This window comes from Mandrillus leucophaeus, unplaced genomic scaffold (assembly GCF_000951045.1).
Source record: "Mandrillus leucophaeus isolate KB7577 unplaced genomic scaffold, Mleu.le_1.0 Scaffold511, whole genome shotgun sequence".
Classification (NCBI taxonomy): domain Eukaryota; kingdom Metazoa; phylum Chordata; class Mammalia; order Primates; family Cercopithecidae; genus Mandrillus; species Mandrillus leucophaeus.
Genome location: NW_012105487.1, coordinates 1376003 through 1396449, shown reverse-complemented (window position 1 = coordinate 1396449; position 20447 = coordinate 1376003). Strand labels below are relative to the sequence as shown.

Genomic DNA, 20447 nt, shown 5'->3' with positions numbered 1-20447 from the left:
GGCCACCTTTTACGTTAATAATGATAGTAATGATACCTTCTCTTTTACAAAAAAGAGAAGGGGGGCATGTTGGGAAAATGCTGAGTGTTGGGAAGAAAGCTGAGGCAGGGCTTGCATAATGTCCTCTGGAATGTGTCTAGACTTGCTGGCTCCCTGCTTCTAGCCCTCCTAGGCTCCTAGATCAATTGTATTCCCATTATCTCAAGTAGCAGAACTCGTTCCATATAAACGCTAAACAGTCACAGCTGTAGATCAAGCACCTGCCCTTTTGACCGCCATATTCTCACCACCTGTTTCTCTGTTGGATTACCAATAAATAGTGTGGGCTCCCAGCGCTCTGGGCCTTTGTAGCCTCTGCAATACGATGGCCTCCTGGTCCCACTTTACTTCTCAAACTGTCTTTTTCTCAATCCTTTGACACCACCGGACTTCGTTGCCCCCATGACCTGGTGTTGGGTCTGATCACCCCAACAGGAATCCACTGGAAGCCTGGCTCGATGTTTTCTCCAAAGGGTAACTTTATGTCTTGGAAGATGTAATTTCCACATGGTGACAATGTGTGGGGCAGAGACGTTTCTTCTCAACTGCAGCAATTTGAAGCTCTAATTCCAAAGCGGACACTCTGTTCTTTATTGGATGTCAGACTCTCAGGAATCTCTGTTTATAGCTGCAACCTGGAGATTCCCCCCATCTCTCCACCCCAACGCAAAGTTCTAGTCTCAGAAAGGCCTAAATAAATAGTTAAGGAAAAGTTGAAATGTAACCGCTCAGCTGTTTGTTTTTCTTCCGGCATTTCTCTGTGATAGATTTTTAAAAACCAAACCAACACAAAAAACCACCCACAGTATTTTTCATTGACTCCAATCAAGGGATGGAGCCTACTTCTCTGCCGTTTGAATCTAGGCATGGCCATGTGACTTTATGGTTAGGGAGGCCTAAACAAATGCAGCTGAAGCAGAGTGTGGCCACTGTTTGCACCTTGGAGCTCACTCTTTCTTTGCTGCTGGGAATTCTTTTGTCACCGCGTGAATTGGCCCAGGCTGGCCTCCTGGAATATGACAGACCAGGTAAGCAAGGCATGCCAAGTCTGCTGAACCAGCTAAGGCAACAGACACATGAGTGGGGCCCTCCTACATGATCCAGTCTTACCAAGCTGGCTCATATCAGAACTGTCCAGCTGACCTATTACTGGGGAAAAGTTGCTATTTTAGTTCACCAACGTTTGAAGTAGTTTGTTATGCAGCAAAAGCAAACCAAAATATTTTCTTTAGTCCCATATAATATAGAGCTGCAGAATAAAATACTGTTTAATAGGGGTTACTTACATGAGTATGTACTTTAAAAGCAACACGGCTTAATGTTTTGCCATTTTCTCAGGAAAAAAATTATGCAAATTTAATATATGTTGTCCTGGCGAGTAAGTAAAGCAGGTGATGGATTATGTGGCAGCACAATATTCACCTATGAATGCACTTGATTATGTATATTCAACAGTAACTATTTCTTACATTTATTGGTATCATCAGTTTCAGAATAAAGAATGGGATGAGGGCTGATTATTTGTTTTCAACTTACTATCTTGGAAAATACTACCCAAGCAAACACATTTTCCTTGAAATAGGAAAGAGCATTCCACTGGCTTTTACTCCTATTTCCATAGACACAATCACATGGGTTATGATGTAGCCAACAGGGATTCGGTGCAGGAACAGCTTTTCTTATGTTTTACTTTAGCAACATGGGTCAGTGATTCACAGAAGAAATGTGGCTTCCTTCTGAGGAGAAGAAAGAATCAGGGTTCCAGACTGGATGGTACGTCTAGTAGATATGTAGTTGGATTTTACTGTTCAAAATTAAAGCATTGGGTCAGTGTTCAAAGGATTGGCATTGGGTTATTTATGACTCTCCTCACTGATGCTAAGCACACCCTCTTGCCTTTCTGATCACACTTGCTGAGTTATTGCCACAAGGTTGTGTGAGCTTGCCACACCAAACTGCTTGACTCTCTAATATGCTATAAAAACTTATAGCCACATGGTAGCAGGTGCACTTCCCTTTATATTATCCAACAGATATGGACCAAAATCAGAAAATGGAGACATCTTGGGTTTTCTTCCCCCTTGAACAGGGATATATTTAGAAACGCTAATCTGAAGACACTCACTTTTGAAATGCTGAGGAAATTGCAAACAATTTATCACATACATATTTGGAAGCATCCACATCATTAAAAGTGTCTATTTTATAACTGAAAATCAAATAATGATCAACAATGGTATTGATTTCTTCTTAGGCAATCTTCTTTTGAAACACTAATTCATTAAAGAACCATTTAAACTGATAAGGTCCATAATTTTCATGGTCTCAGATCTTCAAGGAAAAAAATATGATTATCTTTAAAAATGTTCTAATATGGTAATGGAGTAATGTCACTTCAAGAAAAAATATTGAAAAATATGAATCAACTAATATGCAAGATTGGGAAATTTTTAAACTTGCACATTTTTGTGTGCAAAATATGTATAGATATGATATGTATGTATAACATACGTACAATGTCTATTTCTAATCTTTGGGCATTATTAGTTAATTTCAGAGTGAGGAATTTTGGAGACAGCATTGTTATTTCTTATCTGTTTATTGGGTTATTTTTCTTGAGAAATACTATAAAAGATAAACCTTTCTTCCTAGAAATAAGGAAAAAAACAACTGACTGGATTTTCCTTGTTTCTACAGATGCAAGAGCCAAATGACTTTTGAGGTAAGATAAAAACACTTGTTTATATTTTTTTAATTGCATTTTGAATTCAGTGGGGTACATGTATTTGTTACATGGGTATTACATACATCATGCTGGGGATTGGGCTTCTAGTATACCCATCACCCAAATATTGATTGTACCCCACTATTACTGGATTGCTATCAATCTGTTTTCTTTGGTCTAATAGTATTTGTTTTATGGATCTAGGTGCTCTGGTGTTTGGTGCATATACATTTAGGATAGCTAAATTTTGTTGTATTGAATGCTTTATCATTATATAAAGCTTTTCTTTGTCCTTGTACTGTTGTTAGTTTGAAGTCTGTTTTATCTGATAAGTGAATGGCTACTCCTACTCACTTTTGTTTTTTATTTGTATCATACATCTTTTTCTATCCTTTTCTTTTGAGTCTGTATGTATCTTTAGCCAGTACATGTGTCTCTTGTAGATAGCAGATGGTTTGATCTTGTCTTTTTAATCCAATTTGTCACTTTATCTTTTAAACTGGGCATTTAGGCCCTTTATATTCAAGGTCCATGTTGATATGTGAGGTTCTGTTACTGTTGTAGTGTTGTTCTGTAGTTTTGATTGTGTTTGGAGTTTTTCATTGCTTTATAGCATCTCTGACCTTTGTATTTTTAGTAGAGATAGGGATTCACCATGTTGGCCAGACTGGTCTCAAACTCCTGACCTCAAGTGATCCGCCTGCCCTTCAGCCTCCCGAAGTGCTAGGATTAGAGGCATGAGCCACCACACTTGGCCATCATATGTAAGCTTTTCTGATGGTAAAAATTGTCCTTTTGTTTCCATGTTTAGAACTCCTTTGATCATTTCTTACAGGTCCAGTTTCGTGATGACAAATTCTCTCAGTATTTCCTTGTCTGAGAAAGACTTTATTTCTCCTTCATTTATGAAGCTTACTTTGGCAGGATATAACGTTCTAAAATTTTGGCATGTTTTTTTCTTTAAAGGGGCAAAAGTAGGCCACCAATCTTCTGACTTGTAGGACTTCTGCTGAAAAGTCTGCTGTTAGCCTGCTTGGTTTTCCTTTATAGGTGATTTGACCGTTTTCTCCAGCTGTCTTTAAGATTGTTTTCTTTAGCATTGATTTTGGGCTTCTCTAGCAAGATTAGGGAGATTTATCTAAATTATTCCCTCAAATAATTATTCCCTCAAATAGTTGTTTACTTTTACTTCTCTCAGGAATGCCAATAAGTCAAAGGTTTGGTCACTTTACATAATCCCATATTCCTTGAAGTCTTTGGCAAACACTTGTTTTTAAAAGGCAACAAAAATCTTCACTGTGACCTGCAGGAGGTATTCTTATATTGTCATGTAGAAAACAAATACGTACATTTGAATTCATTTTATTTTGTCTTGCCTTAATCTTTTTCCTTACCTTAAAATATTGTTCACCCATTGCTTTTTCATCTACACCCTTCTTTTTATTTTACTGTGACCAATACTGGCATCTTTGTGTAGCATGATTTTAAGCTTCTTCAAAGTTTAAAGATTTTCACTTAACATGGAAACATTTAAAACAATAATGCTTACTATTGACGTTTTTTCAGTGCAAGCATAACTACCCTAACGATATCAATGACAAAAATAAAGCCAAGTATTTTACAAATCAGTAACCGTAACATTAGTCAATCAGCATCAGGAGAATGTTCTTTTCTGGGAATTTAAGCTGAAGATAATTCCTAAAGGATAAGCCATATGAATGTTTTAGAGCCCTAAATGTACTTTGCAACATTCTTTATTATAAGATAAACAAAAAAATCCCAAACATCCAAAAATTGGAAAATGTGATTGAAGTAGATTTTGATATGTGACAGACTGGCATACAATGATTAAAATATAAATCTAAAAACGGTATATCATGTAGAATGTTTACAATATAAAGCTAAGATAAAAATCAGGTTTCAATGCAGCATCTGCACGATGTTTACATCTTTGTCAAATTATATGTGGACGTCTTCAAGAACTGGAAACAATCTGAAAAACATAAATCAGAGCAGAATAGTGAGATTTTGAGACATGAGTTCTGTTAAAAGTTCCTTTATTATTGGGATGTTTGACTATCAATTTTTAAAACTTGTATCTACTTTCCTTAATAAACTGATACTTTGTGATAAAGGTAGCTGATAAAAATCTTAGTCCATAAGGTCCCATGATCAACAAATATAAATTTATTTTCCTATATATTAAATTAATTTCTTTCGGGGGCCCCATTCTCTTGAATCTCAAATCAGTCTTGGGTGTTCCTTGTGATTTCTTGGAGGCACATCATTTTTTAAACTTTGCTGTTATAGTCCCAGGTGATTATCTCTTCCTTCCTTATCTTGATCAGTTGGATTCTTTGATCACCCCTTCTCTTAGAAATATTGGCACAACGCGGCCGGGCGTGGTGGCTCATACCTGTAATCCTAGTAATTCGGGAGGCCAAGGCAGGCAGATTACCTGAGCTCAGGAGTTGGAGTCCAGCCTGGGCAACACGGTGAAACCCCATCTCTACTAAAATAAAAAAAAAAATAGCCTGGTGTGGTGGTGCACGCCTGTAGTCCCAGCTACTCGGGAGGCTGAGGCAGGAGAATGGCTTAAACCTGGGAGGCGGATGTTGCAGTGAGCTGAGATGGTGCCATTGCACTCCAGCCTGAGTGACAGAGCAGGAGTCCGTCTCCCACCCCAGTCCCCTAAAAAAGAAAATATTGGAACAACTCGGGGCAGGCGTGGTGGCTCACGCCTGTAATCCCAGCACTTTGGGAGGCCAAGGCCAGCAGATCACGAGGTCAGGAGATCGAGGCCATCCTGGCTATCACGGTGAAACCCTGTCTCTACTAAAAATACAAAAAAAAGAAAAAACAGCTGGGCGTGGTGGCAGGCGCCTGTACTCCCAGCTACTCGGGAGGCTGAGGCAGGAGAATGGCATGAACCCGGGAGGCAGAGCTTGCAGTGAGCCCAGATCGCGCCACTGCACTCCAGCCTGGGCGACGGAGTGAGAACCCGTCTTAAAAAAGAGAGAGAGCGAGAGAGCACAATTTTTCCAGCTTTTTTATTTTGTCATTTTTTAAAATAAACTGTTGGGAAAGCAAGAAAGAATGGAAGAGCTGAATTGGAAGTCGACAGTATAGACATGTGCCTTTTATGGAATTTTAGTAAGAGGGAAGAATTAGAATTGTGAATAAGACAGAAGGGAATTGTATAATTTCTTGCTCTTTATGTAAAAAAATAAAAATAAAAAATAAAAAAAACCTCTAGTCTGGGCCCAGTGGCTCACACCAGTAATCCCAACACTTTGGGAGGCCGATGGGGGTGGATCACTTGAGGCCAGTAGTTTGGGAAAAGCCTGGCCAACGTGGAGAAACCCCGTCTCTACAAAAAATACAAAAATTAGCTGGGTGTGGTGGTGTACACCTGTAATGCCAGTTACTCGGGAGGCTGAGGCAGGAGAATCATTTGAACCCAGGAGATGGAGTTTGCAGTGAGCCGAGATCATGCTACTGCACTCCAGCTTGTGTGGCAAAGTGAGATCCTGTCTCAAAAAAACAAAAACAAAAAACCAAGCAGGTTATTTACATACACATCTATAACTTCAACTACATATTAACATTTGCAAACACTTGGAAAACATTCTACCTCAGAAGTGGCTTTTGTTTTATGGTGTCCCCATAACTTTTTTCCTTTCATTTAAAAATATTCCACCATGGTAATAAAGACAGAGTGGTACTGGCAAAAGTAAAGAAATATAGATCAATGGAACATAATAGACAGCTAATAAATAGACCCACATAATATATAAGTAACTGGTATATGACAAAGGGGCAAAGGCAATACGGTGAAGAAAAATCTTTTCAACAAGTGGTGATGGACCAATTGGACATCTACATGAAAAAAAATGGATCTAGAAACAGACCTTACACCCTTCACAAAAATGAACTCAAAATGGGTTATAGATTTAAATGTAAAACACAAAACTAGAAGATGATGGGCAAAAAGCTGTATGGCCTCGTTTATGGCTATGATGTTTCAGATAAAACACCAAGTGCATAACCTGTTAAAAAAAAAAAAAAAGCTGGACTTCATTCAAATTAAAAACTTCTATGTTGTGAAAGACACTGTCTGGAGAATAGGAAGAAAAGCCAGAGACTAGGGGAACGTATTTGCACAAGACATGACTGATAAAGGACTGTTCTCCAGAATATACAAAGAAATCTTAGAAGTCAACAATAAGAAAATAAACAACCTGATTTTTTAAATAAGCAAAAGGCCTAAACATATATATCACCAAAGAAAATATATAGAAGGCAAATAAGCATCTGAAAAGATGCTCCACATCATGCATCATTAGGCAAATACAAACGACAATGGGGCAGGATACCACTACTTGCCTGTTAGCGTGGCCAAAATCCAAAACATGGACAACACCAATGCTGGGAAGGATGTGGAGCCGTAAAAATTCTCATTTGTTGCTGGTAGAAATGCAAAATGGTACACACTTTGGAAGACACTTTAGCAGTTTCTTACAAAACTAAACTTAGTCCTATGACACAGGAATCCTGCTCTTCAGTATGTACCCAAGTGAGCTGAAAAATTATGTCCACACAAAAACCTGCACAATGATCTTTGTAGCAGCTTTATTCATCATTGTCAAAACAGGGAAGCAACCAAGATATCCTTTGGTAGGTGAGTGGATCAGTAAACTGGTACATCCAGACAACGGAATACTATTCAGTGCCAAAAAGAAATGAGCTATCAAGCCATTAATAGGCATGGAGGAAACAGAAATCCGTATTGCTGAGTGAAAGAAGCTGATTGGAAAAGGTATGGTTCCAACTATGTGGCATTCTAGGAAAAAAAAAAAAAAAAACACTATGAGGACAGTAAAAACGTCAGTGGTTGCCAGGGGATAGAGGGGAGGGAGGAATGATTAAATAGAACATAAAGTTTTCAGTACATTGAAACTATTCTATATGATACACAATGGTGGATATATGTCATTAGACATTTTCAAGGCCGATAAAATATACAACACTAGTATGCCGAGAACCAAGCCAGGTCCAGCCGCATTTTCTCCAGGCCCAATAATGAGAAGCAGACAAACTAGGAAAGAAGGGAATTTATTGCTGTAACCGGATACAGGCAGAAGGCTGGAGATAATTCCACCAGACCAACTCAAAGTGTTACAATTTTCTTAGTGCTTATATAGGTTGGGGTTATGTGCCTACCTGTAGTATAGCATTCGCCTGTCTATAGGTAACTAATTTTGCTTTAACTAGAAGGTCAAAGGCCAAAAAATGGTTGCTAAGTCGGATTAAGCTGTGAGGCCCAGTACCTTCAAGGCCTGTCTACTGTGGTACCGGAGTGATTATTTCTAATTCATCTTCTTTACAGCTTGGTCCGGAGAGCTGCCTTAGACTCCACAATGAATCTATTCAAACAGCTGCCTCTGTTACCTTGACTCGTCTCAGATTTTGTCCACCCGAGAAGGGTCCTGGCACTGTGAATATAAGACTCTCTATTATTTTGGCTTGCTCCTGGTTAGGGAGAAGCCCATTCAAGGCTCCTACTGACTAAATATTTTATTTGTAGCTTTGATGTCTGGGCACTGATTTCCTAGGTTTAACTATTTGCTCAACATTAAGGCAGTGCTGTGGAAATTTGTGTGTGTAACTGAAGTGCTATGCAGGCCTGTGTGTGTGATTGTCAGGGAGAATTGGCCTGGCACACTAGGAGTGAACACGGGGGTGTAAACTATGGACTTGGGGTGATAATGATGGACTTGGGGTGATCATGACTGTCAGCGTAGGTTCACCGTTTGCAACAAATGTACCACTGTGGTGCAGCATGTTGATCGTGAGGGAGGCTGGGCCTGCCCGTGGAGGGGGTTCTGGGAGTATACGGGGACTCTATACTTTCTGCTCCATTTTGCTGTGAACGTAACACTGCTCCAAAAATAAAATATATTTAAAAGGGCAAAAATTATAAAATTAGGGCAGATATAAGCTTGAGGAATAAAATAAGAACTAGTTGTAAGACTCACAGCAAACTAGTAGAAATCACTAAATGCCACTTGTACCTTTTTTTTTTTTTTGAGATGGAGTCTTGCTCTGTCGCCCAGGCTGGAGTGCAAGGCATGATCTTGGCTCACTGCAACCTCTACCTCCTGAGTTCAAGCAATTCTCCTGCCTCAACCTCCTGAGTAGCTGGGATTACGGATGCCTGCCACTATACCTGGCTAATTTTTTGTATTTTTAGTAGAGACAGGGTTTCGCCATGTTGGCTAAGCTAGTCTTGAACTCCTGACCTCAAGTGATCTGCCTGCCTTGGCCTCCCAAAGTGCTGGGATTATAGGCATGAGCCACCATGTCCCACCAACTTGTTCTATTTTAATAAAAGATTTTCTATATTTTCATGAAAAATCTTTCTTTAAATCCTCATTCCCAGTAAATACATTTTTATTTTTGCTTGCCCACTAAATATTAAAAATTGGGAAGTTTTAAAGAATAATATTGAAAATATTTTCTGTATCTTTTTGTTTGCCTAAATGTCTGTGGTCAGGATCTTTGTTGCAGTTAAACCTATTTAACTTCTTCCTCAGTGACTAAATGTAAGAATAAAAACATCCTCACTATTCTGTGACCCAATAAGCCTGTGAATGTTGTGTCATTTTAATGGGCCAAATATTTGGAATAAAATCTTGTGATTGTAGAAATGAGATACAGATTTGATGGCAAAGAGGTTGCTTGACAACAAACGACATGAACTTTTATGTAAAAATGTGGACATACACAAATTTACTGCATACTAAGTTTATCTTTGAGAAGGCTGATTCATAGACTCATAAGTGATGCAATTGTGGTGAAGAATGAAACATTCTACCGAGGTCACAGTATTGCTAATGGCAGCCTTCTGGTAACCTGTGATACCCCGGTCCCCTCGGCTAAATTCATCTTGTCCATTCTTAATGATAGGAAACACTAGGATTTATTTTACTTTGTGTTAAAGCATGTGTGCCTTTCTAAAAGGCCTCTTTTAGAAAAGTCTTCGCCCTGCCTGAAGGTATTAACTATAGCAGACCTCCAGGGATAAGAAACACTTGCTCAGCTCTAATTATTTTATCAGATGTCAGCCTCACTGCCTAAATGCCTAAATTCTAAAGCAAGTCAGTTGCCTTTCAATCAACAAGACAGAACCATCTACACGTCACAGATCCCCATTAGAAAAACCTATGGAGACAATTTCTTCTCCAGAAGGATCAGAACAGGCTAGTCATTTATTTCCTGAGATTCTCTTTCACCTTTTTTTCATTCTGATCATAAGAAAAAGATACGCACGTGCTATATTACATTAATTCTTCCAGTGTAGCAGTGTGTTGTCAGAACTATAATTAAATATTTTACCTGGTGATCCCAGCACTTTGGGAGGCCAAGGCAAGAGGATCACTTGAGGTCAGGAGTTCAAGAGCAGCCTGGGCAATATAGTGAGACCTCATCTCTATTTATTTATTTTTTTTAAATGTACTTTGCCTTGTATCTGGAGAAGTGTGTGAAATAATGTTACCTTAGACATTTTGCTTCATTTCTTGTTAATATATCAAGAGAGTTTATTATGAACTTCTATCCTGCCACGTGAGAAATTCTTCTGAGTTCAGAACTAGGACATATTGGCCATTTCTAGTAATTTAGCATTCTATATCAAACGATAATTACTGAGCTCAGCACCGTTGTCTTTTCACTCTGGCTGCCAGGAAGCTAAGTGATTTTTATGGCCATAACTTCATCAGCCTTCTCCGCTTCCCATCTCTTGTCATTTTGCCCTTGTTTTCATTTTACAAAAATTCACTTTATCTCTCCAACATGATAAAACACTTTACAAACTTGAAGGCAATAAATCCCAGGCATGTTTGCTGAGTAGTTATGATGTGGTCATCCATGGCACTGAATGAGAACAAAAGTCAGATTCAAGATCCTGATGGAGGCTCTTGGAGACTCACAGCAAGTCAGACATCCAAGCTACAATTGTCAGAAAATGAAGTACATAGTGTGTCAGAAAATGAAGTACATAGTGTAACAGAAATAGATACAAGTTGCAGTGGGAATAGAGATGGACAATATCTGTGTTTTGTTAGAGGAGCACTAGAAGACTCCACAAGAATGTGAACTCTTAACCTGGGTCTGGAAGGATGAGTAAGACATTGAGAGCAAGTATGTTTGTAATGTACAAGCAATCGTGAATCCCAGGATACAAATGCAAGATATATAAAACTTAGTATCATTTTTCTGTAACCAAATGTATCTCATTTGACCCCGGTACTGTGGTTTAATCTGAGTAAGTTGGTCTCTATCCTATGAGCCCATGAAATGTTCATTTGATTTAGGGAGTTCAAGAAAATAGTGGTTCTGATTCATTTAATATTCTAAATACAGTGTTTTCTGCCTGGATGTTGACTTTTGAAGCTCAGATATTAAGTATTTGATTCTTTTAATTATCTTTGTATTTTTGATGTACCATCCCTTCCCAGAGGTAATAACAGGAAGATAAAATGCTGACAGAAAAAGGGGAAACCAGGTATTATTGTGCCCAGCATTGAGTGCCATAATAAAACAACATCCCTTAGTTGAGAGAGGCCTCAGTGGCAAGGGACCTTAGATATTATCTCTGTCAAGTTCCTTCACCCTCATTTTATGGAGTAGAAAATTGATGCTAAGAAAGGCAGAGTGATGCTCTCAACATTATCCTGGTCAGTTGGAATTATGGGCTGCACTTTTTTTTTTTTTTTTTTTTTTTCTGTTGCCCAGGCTGGAGTGCAGTGGTACGATCTCGACTCACTGCAACCTCTGCCTTCTGGGTTCAAGCGATTCTCCTGCCTCAGCCTTCACAGTAGCTGGGACTACAGGCACGTGACACCATGCCCGGCTATGTTTTTGTATTTTTAGTAGAGACGGGGTTTCACCATATTTGTCAGGCTGGTCTTGAACTCCTGACCTCGTGATCTGCCTGCCTTGGCCTCCCAGAATGCTGGGATTATAGGTGTGAACCATCGCACCCGGCCTGTGGACTGCACTTTTAACCCCAGCCTCAGCAGTATTCCAGATCTCTTCAATATTTCTTTAATCTGGGGCACTAAAAAGAATTGCCAAAGAAGTTTGTTACAACATATCAATGATGCATATTTCAGGGCTTTACTGTCAGAGATTCAAATACAGAATGCATTTTTACCAAACACGTCAGGTGAGACTAATGCAAAGGTCCTGCCCTTTCAAGTACACAGAGTTAAAGTCTGAACTCCATAAGAGCAGAAGCCGATTTTTGTTAATCTTTTTATCCTCAGTGCCTACCTAGCACATATTGTATAGAAAATGTGTAATGTTGAATGCATGCAAACTATATTTCTAAAAATACACACCACCTTCATTTGTTGTTTGTTTCCAGCAAAGCACTGGCAAATTTGTCCTTTACTGGAATATTTTGAATTGTTACCTTTGAATTGTTATGTTTCTGCATTTCTTTATAGATCAAGCTTTTCAATACAAAGTCCAGATCAAGCTTTTCAACACAAAAAGCCATCAGCCTTAACAAAATCCCAGGAAGCAGAATTCGAGCAGTGAAAGATAATGTTTTGTTTAAGTTGTCAGTGTTCGCCCTTCAAAAATGTAAGATATAATTCCAAATCAAAATCCAAGTTGCTTTTTTTTGGTATTTTGTGATTTATTATAGCATTACCTTTAATTGTGAGGAAAATATATTGAAGGTTTTTTTCTCATTAAATATGTAACTATTAAATATTTAGATCTACAAAATGAATTTCTCTATATTTTATGAACAAAATATCCTAGAAAAGACTTTTTAAATAATGAAGATTAGTGAGGATAATTATTTCAGATAGAAAAATTACCAATGGCTTCCAAGACCTAATCTACTCAATAAAATAAGTTATGATACCTTAAAATAACAACTGGGGAAAATAGACATAAGTTAAAAAAAATCCACGAGGAAAGAAGTCTAGTATTCTGAGGTCAGGACTTTTTCAACTTTATCACAAAATTCACAGGGTGGGAAAATAGTATTTCCACATTTTATAAAGGTTTCGAGGAAGCCTCAGTATAATCAACCCCTAACATATTATCTTCTAGATAGCCAAGTTCTGTAGCTCACAACACATGGCCCCTGCCTTCCAACTTTAATTAACATAATCTGGTTATCTTGTTCTGTAAAAATTACAAAAGTCCATTTCAGTGGGGTAATTGCAGGTGAGTGATATCCAAGACTGAGAAAATGTAGATTATTAGATTTAGCAAAATGTTATAGCATGATTCATATTTGTTGATTGTGAAAATGCTTTTGGGAGATTGAATTAGCAGAAAGAAGACCTTTTACAAGGCTCAGAGAAAATAATCTCAGGAGTGTAACATTGGAATGAATTAACATTGGAATGAATTTGTGGATCTAAATGAGCATGTCTAAAAATTAATATAACAAAAGAAGAGTGGTACATAAAAGTAGAAAGTCAACAAACAAGCCAGATTGATTTTGACATTTGACAAGCAACTATTATAGTGAAAGTTTTAATCACGAAAATACAAGCTGACTGTGTTTTTAGTGATTAATTCTGGCTAGAGTATAACAAGTATCCAGATATTCAGACAAAAGCAAAAATGCTAATTTGCCTGAAACATATTTTTTCTGTGTAATTTGAATCATTGTTTTCCTATATTACTAAACTTTCTCCAGATGGTTCATAATTTTGCTTTTAGAGTAATTGTTTTATTTTTAAACTCCCACCTTATCTTTTCGCATAAAACAATACTCATGACCAGAGCCCAGAACATAATACTAAAATCACATTTCTTCGAAGTATTCTACTTTAAGGGCACATCTTCAATTCAATTGAAACTAAGTCTTAATGGAATGATTCTCAAATTATTTAAAGTGAATTACTGGTGGCAGCATTGGTGTTGAGAGAAAGACCATTGGAACAGGCATGCATTACAACCAAAAGCCCTATTCCTCCTACCATAATGGACCCTCTATTTGGGGCAATGTAACTTAGATGAAAGAAAACCTCCTCAAGGTTTTTGCCGTAACTACATTGGTACAAGAAGATTCTGGTAAAATGTTAGGACTTCACCATCCAGCCCCTTGGTTACTGACAAAGTTTGAATATGTGTTGCCTCCAGCTCTCATGCTGAAATGTGATTCCTAATGTTAGAGGTAGGACCTGGTGGGAGGTGATTGGATCATGGAGATGGATCCCTCAGGAATGGCTTTGCACCATCCCCTTGGTGATAAGTCAGTTCTTGCCTAGTTAGTTCACATGAAATCTAATTGTTCAAAAGTCTGGTACCTCCCCTCAATCCCTCTTTCTTGCTGTCACTATGTGACTCACGTGTTCTCTTTCACCTTCTGCCATGGTTGTAAGCTTCCTGAAGCCCTCACCAGAAGTCAAGCAGATATTGGTGCCTTGCTTGTACAACCTGCAGAACCATGAGCCAATTAAACCTCTTTTCTTTTTAAATTACCCAGTCTCGGGTATTTCTTTATAGTAACACAAAAACAGCCTAACACAGTCACCTACTCCAGATGTCCAGATGCCATTCTGGACAGTGAACAAAGTCACCGGGATAGGGTGTTAACTTTGTTCTTTCACAGCACATTGCAGCTTTCTTTGTGCAAAACAATATGGAAAAGGAATGGGAGGTAAGATATGCTGTACTGAAAAGATAGCACAATATGTCAGTGGACAAGAACCATTTTACAATAAAACTAATTTTATATATTTTTCAAAAGTATATTTGTTCATTTAATAAAGTGATGGGTATTAAAGGTAAATAATGGGGGAGGGGACAAAAATTCTTCAGTCTCAGTAGACAATATTAGAAGATTTTCTTTCTCACTCATAGAACTACAAAGAGGTGATTTGTGGTGTGATTTTCTCAACTTCGTCCCTACGCATATTATCTCTGTAAGATGAATCTTTTCTAAGACATGGATTGCCCTTTTATGCTGACTGCATGCGTGTGTATGCATAAAATGCCACATTTCCAATTAGGATGTGTATACTCAGAAGGATGACATATCAGGGCTGTCAGGCTAAAAGCCCTACAGCTCAGGAGAATTTTCCATATCACTCTGTGGACCTGCCAAGATTATGGGACTTACCTATTTGTTTTCTTCCTCCTCTTTTCTTACCTTTCATACCAAAGTCAACCTCTCTCTCAAACTATGGATATTGTTATTTTGGATAGCTCTAGAAATAAAGTGAATTTGGTGATCTCTTTTACTAAAATTTAAATAATGTTTTCTCTTATCCCAGTAAGATGCACTCCCCATTTTTCCCAACATCAGTTAGTTTCCAACAATTTAGCTTTTCATCTTCATATAGAAAAATGTGCTAACATACTATTGAAAAGATTGCTTTCTATGGAAGAAACTACAAGGAGAAATTTGCGTTTGAAGTTTAGCCCTTGATAATGTCTTCTTTGGACATCTTAAATATTTTGCAGGTGGAAATGTTGCAATACATGTTAGTGGTACACCCATTTAGTTAAATGACATCTAACAGGATAATGATGTAAGATCTTCAGAAAGACATTTCAAGTCCTTGAAATAGAAATGCAGTGTTCAGACATATACAGTATTTTTCTGAAAGTTTTAAAATCCTTATATTGTTGACAAACAGGGAAAAAGAAATAGGATGGATGTGGAAATATTTGTATCAAGTTAGACTGTCAGGTAGAAATATAACTGATTTGAGTGTACTTTCAAACAGCTATATCAGTATTCAAATGCATAATTTAGATTTTCACTAGGTTCAACTTAGTTGTGCATTAAATTATAAGGTATGAGACCAGATGTGTGAAGTGTGTAAGCTACGTGGCCAAGGTAGAGAGTTTGTGTGCTGTTTTCTGAAAGCCTCGGTGATTCAAGCATCATAGATATGGATGCCTCCAATTTTATCTGCAAGTATCACTCACATTTTTATTACTCTGAGAGAGTTAGATAAGATCTGAGAGACTTAGATAAGAACTTGAGGAGACACAGTAGACATTTCGGTCTGTTTTTTCTGCTATTCTCATAGTAATTACCATATTTTTTCCAGATTGAGCAATCAATAATGCATTCTAATGCTTTCCATTTGGTTCTCTGCAACATTGGTGTTCATGTCCTCATCTTGCCATTAAGGTTTCTTTTCTCTAGTTTTCTAATCAGACCAAGATGATCTTCTTAAAAGGAAAGAGGCAGTAACTAGCTAATTGACAAAGCACATTTGCTCTCCTTCAAAGCATGTTGCAAAGAACAAATCAGCCCATAGCACTTAGTCCTTCTGATGATTTTGAGGGAGAAGGGATTTTATTATTCACAGTGGAAAAAATTAGACTATCAACAAGAAGGGCATTTTTTTCCTAGCCTTATTTACTCAGTGTGAATGTGAGCTTACATTTAAGAATGCCTATTTTGTTTATCTGTTAAATTCTGACACCACCATTTTAATGCCATAATGGTTAGCTATTAAAGGCTTTAATTTTATTAAAAGATTAATGAAATAGATTTGTTAACTCATAGCAGGTTTTTTTCTTTGTATAATAGATTCCTGCTTTGAGAGATATTTATGCTCTCTTGCTAAATTAATGGAAACACAGAAAAGATTAAATGACTTTTTGAGGATCACATCAAAATTGAGTGGCTCAGTTCAAATCAGAAATCTAGATTACAGCCCTTTAAGCTTCAGGCCATGTAGTCTCTTATGTTCATAAAATAATAGTTCGCATGGTAAAGGAGAGACAGTGCGATTTATCTTCACTGTTAGTCAATGCCCTCAACTCACTCTATTCATTCCTCCTTGTTTTGTTGTTTGATTACTACAGAAAGATGTGTAAGTCCAGGTAAGACTTCAGTTGACCTCAATAAAAATGTGTAATGCAGTATTAGATTCTAATATAAAATTTAGTTCTTGAATATAAATTAGGAAAATGTATATTCAAGAGATAGAAGGTTTTTAAATTCTCAATACAAGAGAAAATAAATTACTTTGACAAAATGATCAGGGAAAATTTCAACGTTTTCATGTACTTAGAAATGACATCCAGGTGTGTTAATCTAATCCATTTTGAAAGAACAATCAGCATTATTCAAGTTTTATAAAATACACAAATGAGAACTGGTTATTGCCCTCAACGAACTTACAGTCATTTAGGGAGGATAGAACAAGTCCCTGCAAACAAAAACTAATAGTGCAAGACTAGGCATGATTAAGTACTAATTTCTGTTTTATGGGCTGACTCTGCTTTCAATGAGAAATCAGAAGAGATGGAAGAATAACTGCTGCTGAGAGTAATTGGGAATGTTTCTTAAATAAGTTCAAAGTTAAACTAGATCTCAGTGGTTGGGAAACAATTTGAGGGAAGGAGGAGAGACGTTGTAGGTGGGGTATGCAGGACTAAGCATAGGCTGTTTCTGAGGTAGTACAAGATAGCTATGAGCTAGTGAGCAAAATGAAGTCTACATGCTCATTTGGTTATCAATTCAGCAAATATTTACAGAAATCCTACTATGCTAGATACAGCACAGAAAGAAAGGAAAGAAAGAGAGAAAGACAAAATTCCTATTTTATATACTGCCCCAGCAGGAAGCACATGGCATACCTAAACAGAGTAAGAGGAGAGTATAATAATAAAAAGGTTTATTTACAAAGATGGTAGTGGGTTTTAGGGAAACCAGCAAAGGATAGTATAATGCTGTATGGCTAGCAATAGTGGAAAGCAGTTAATATTTCTAGATTTGAAGGGACAGTGGGCGGGAGAAGTTACTGAAACTCACAGGGAGTAGATGCAGGAAAAGAGCTGCCTCACAAGAGATGAAGCCTTCAGCAGAAAGTCACAGTCAACTTGTAGTAACCAGCCAGGAGGAAATCTGGTGAATAAATAGGCCCCTGCCGCAGTCTCTTAATTTCCTGTTAATGTTTGCCACTAGCTAACTCCAACTAGAAGACAACAGGGCCAGTTTGATACAGTCACTGCAGGTCAGTGCTGGGGCATAGCATACAGTGAAGAGCTGCACAGTGTGTGTATGTCAGGGATCCAGCAGAGAAACAAGCAGTAGGATGGTGACACACACACAGATTTATATAAACATACATAATTGATATTCATATGTAATTTAAGTGTATTTATATAAGTATAAATTAATATAGATACAATTTATTTATAATAAACTTACAGACTGGAAACTCTGGAGGAGAATCTGATGCTGAAGTCCCCATGTAGAATTTCTTCCTCCTCAAGGAAACCCCAGTTTTGTTCTTAAGAACTTGCAGCAGATTAGATGAGGCCTGCACAGATTATCAAGAATAGTCTCTGTTACTTAAAGTGAATTAAATATAGACGTTAACAAGATCTTTAAAAAAATCTTCATAGTAATACATAGACTCATGTTTAATTAAAAAACTGCTTGCCATAGCCTAGCCAAGTTGACTCATAGAAGTAGTCATTGCTGTAGGACCAACAGGTCCATACGCCCACTGCTCAGGAACAGACCAACACCCTCAGACAGCAGGGGTGCATCAGAGGTAGAGTTGAATGATCACAGGAGTCAACCAAGGAGATGGGAGGAGACCCTCAAATCCATCTCCCAGAGGGGCTGGGGTAATCATAGAGGCCGAAAGTCTGGTAAATTGAGGTCATTGGTTGGGGAAAGAGGGATGAAATCATCAGGATGTGGAAACTTCATTCTTTAGTGAGTCAGATTCTCATGGCGTCCTTCAGACCAGCTGACGTCAGTAGTTTCACTGGTACACAGGTCTTGAAAGAATATCTCAAATGGAAAACTTCATAATTTATAACATTCAAGTTGTCACCTGCAAAACAGTTATGGAGAACTCTAATCTTTTAACAGGGCTACATGACTCCGAGGCAATAGAATCAAACAGCTATGAGGACCAAACAGCTAGGAGGACGCAGGTCAGAGAGCCAGCTGCCTAAAGATCAATGCTGAGTGTGCTGCAAGCTTGGCTTATTTTCTTTTCTCCCCTCCCTCCCTCCTGATCAATTTTATAAAGTTTATAAGGATGGTTTCACAGTCACAGTCTCTATTCTTACAGAGCTTATATTTTTTATAAGAGAATACAGAAAAATTTAAAAATTATATATACCCTTCAGTTGATGATAACTGCTAAGAAGGATAAAGCAGAACATATTGATCAGGAGGGAGGAGAGATGCTGTTTTAGACAGGATGGTCATGGACATACGTAATCAGCTGATATTTGTGCTGAGACCTGAATAAAACTAGAAAGTAAGTCGCAAGGATGTCAGGAAATTATTCCAGGAAGATGGCCACAGCAAAGGCTTGGGCTTGCTCTGTTCAAGGATGAGCAAGGAGGCCGGTTGCTGGAGCCAAAGCAGCATGCAAACAGTAAGAAAATGAGATCTGATGATAACGTGAGGTCAGATGAGGACCTTTCAAGCAAGTTAAGGATCTTGGATTATATTTTGAGGGATATAGAAAGCAGTTAAACCATTTCAAGATGAAAAGTAATTTGACCTTTTTATTTTTTTATGAACTTCTTTGGTCTTTGGGTAGAGAAAAGACCATGGACATCAGGAGTTGAAGCAGGAAACATGTGGGGTGCTTTATTCTCAGTCCAGGACTGGATGAGCGTTGTGGCGATAAAAACCATAATATACTCTGAAAGTAAAGTCAACATGATCTGCTTCCTAGAGATAACGCATGTAAGAAAGAGAGAAGTCAAAATTGGCTTGATATTTGGCCTTAGCAACTAAATTAGTAAAATTACCATTTGCTGAGATACAAAAGACTAGAAAGGGGCAGGTTTGGGGTTGGGAGAATGAAGATTCAGGAGTTCTAATTGGAAATGGTCAGTGTCTATTGGACATCCAGTTGGAAATGTTGAATACACTGTTTGTGTCTGGAGTTCAGGAGAGAGGTCAGGGCTATAGATGTAAGTTTAATAGTTACTGACATAAATATATTGGGAGGAAAGGGAAAGAAAAACCAATAGGTTAAAGAGGTGATTTATGAAAGATTAGTGGCCCTTAGCAGTGAGGCGGAATAGCATAGACTTCAGGGTTTCTTACATTAGCAGTTGACACATTTGCCTCACTTACTACACTGTGAGCTCCTAAAGAGAAGAAATGGTGCCTTATTCATTTTGGACACTTAGCACACAGCTAAGTAGCTAGTACATCATGGCCTATTGGTAACTATTTATTGAATGAATGAATGAATGAATGAGTTAACTAATTGAAAGGAATTGTGATGTTAAGAACTAGAGCAGAAGCTAGAAAGCAGCTACACTCATATCACAGAAAGTTTTTAAAATGTATGGAAATCCTTGACAAGTAGAAAATAATATATAGGTTACTTGTTGCTAAACGTTATATGAGATGTGAAAATAAAAGGATACTATCGTCCTCAAGGAACAAACAACAGGCATTGAATAAAAAAGAAAATGAATGAATGAAAAAAATATAATTAATGGTATCATAATTTAAAGGTGCATGTGATTAGTTCCAGCTAAAGTAATCATGGGCCACTCTATAAAAGAGGTAAGATTGGAATGGGAACTTCAAGAATAATTCATCTTTTGTAACATATAATTGAAGAACCACATTTTAGACAATCAAAACATGAAGGTGTAGTAAGTATTCTTTTTTTTTTTTTTTTTTTTT

General features: G+C 37.7%; 1 long non-coding RNA gene across 1 annotated transcript; it reads left to right on the top strand.

Annotated features, from left to right (window-relative positions):
* Positions 1–1036: 1036 nt before the first annotated feature.
* On the top strand, positions 1037–12444 carry LOC105551240. The gene is made up of 4 exons (XR_001007839.1): positions 1037–1067; positions 2692–2761; positions 11189–11230; positions 12277–12444. It is a non-coding gene; the product is annotated as an uncharacterized LOC105551240 (long non-coding RNA).
* Positions 12445–20447: the final 8003 nt, after the last annotated feature.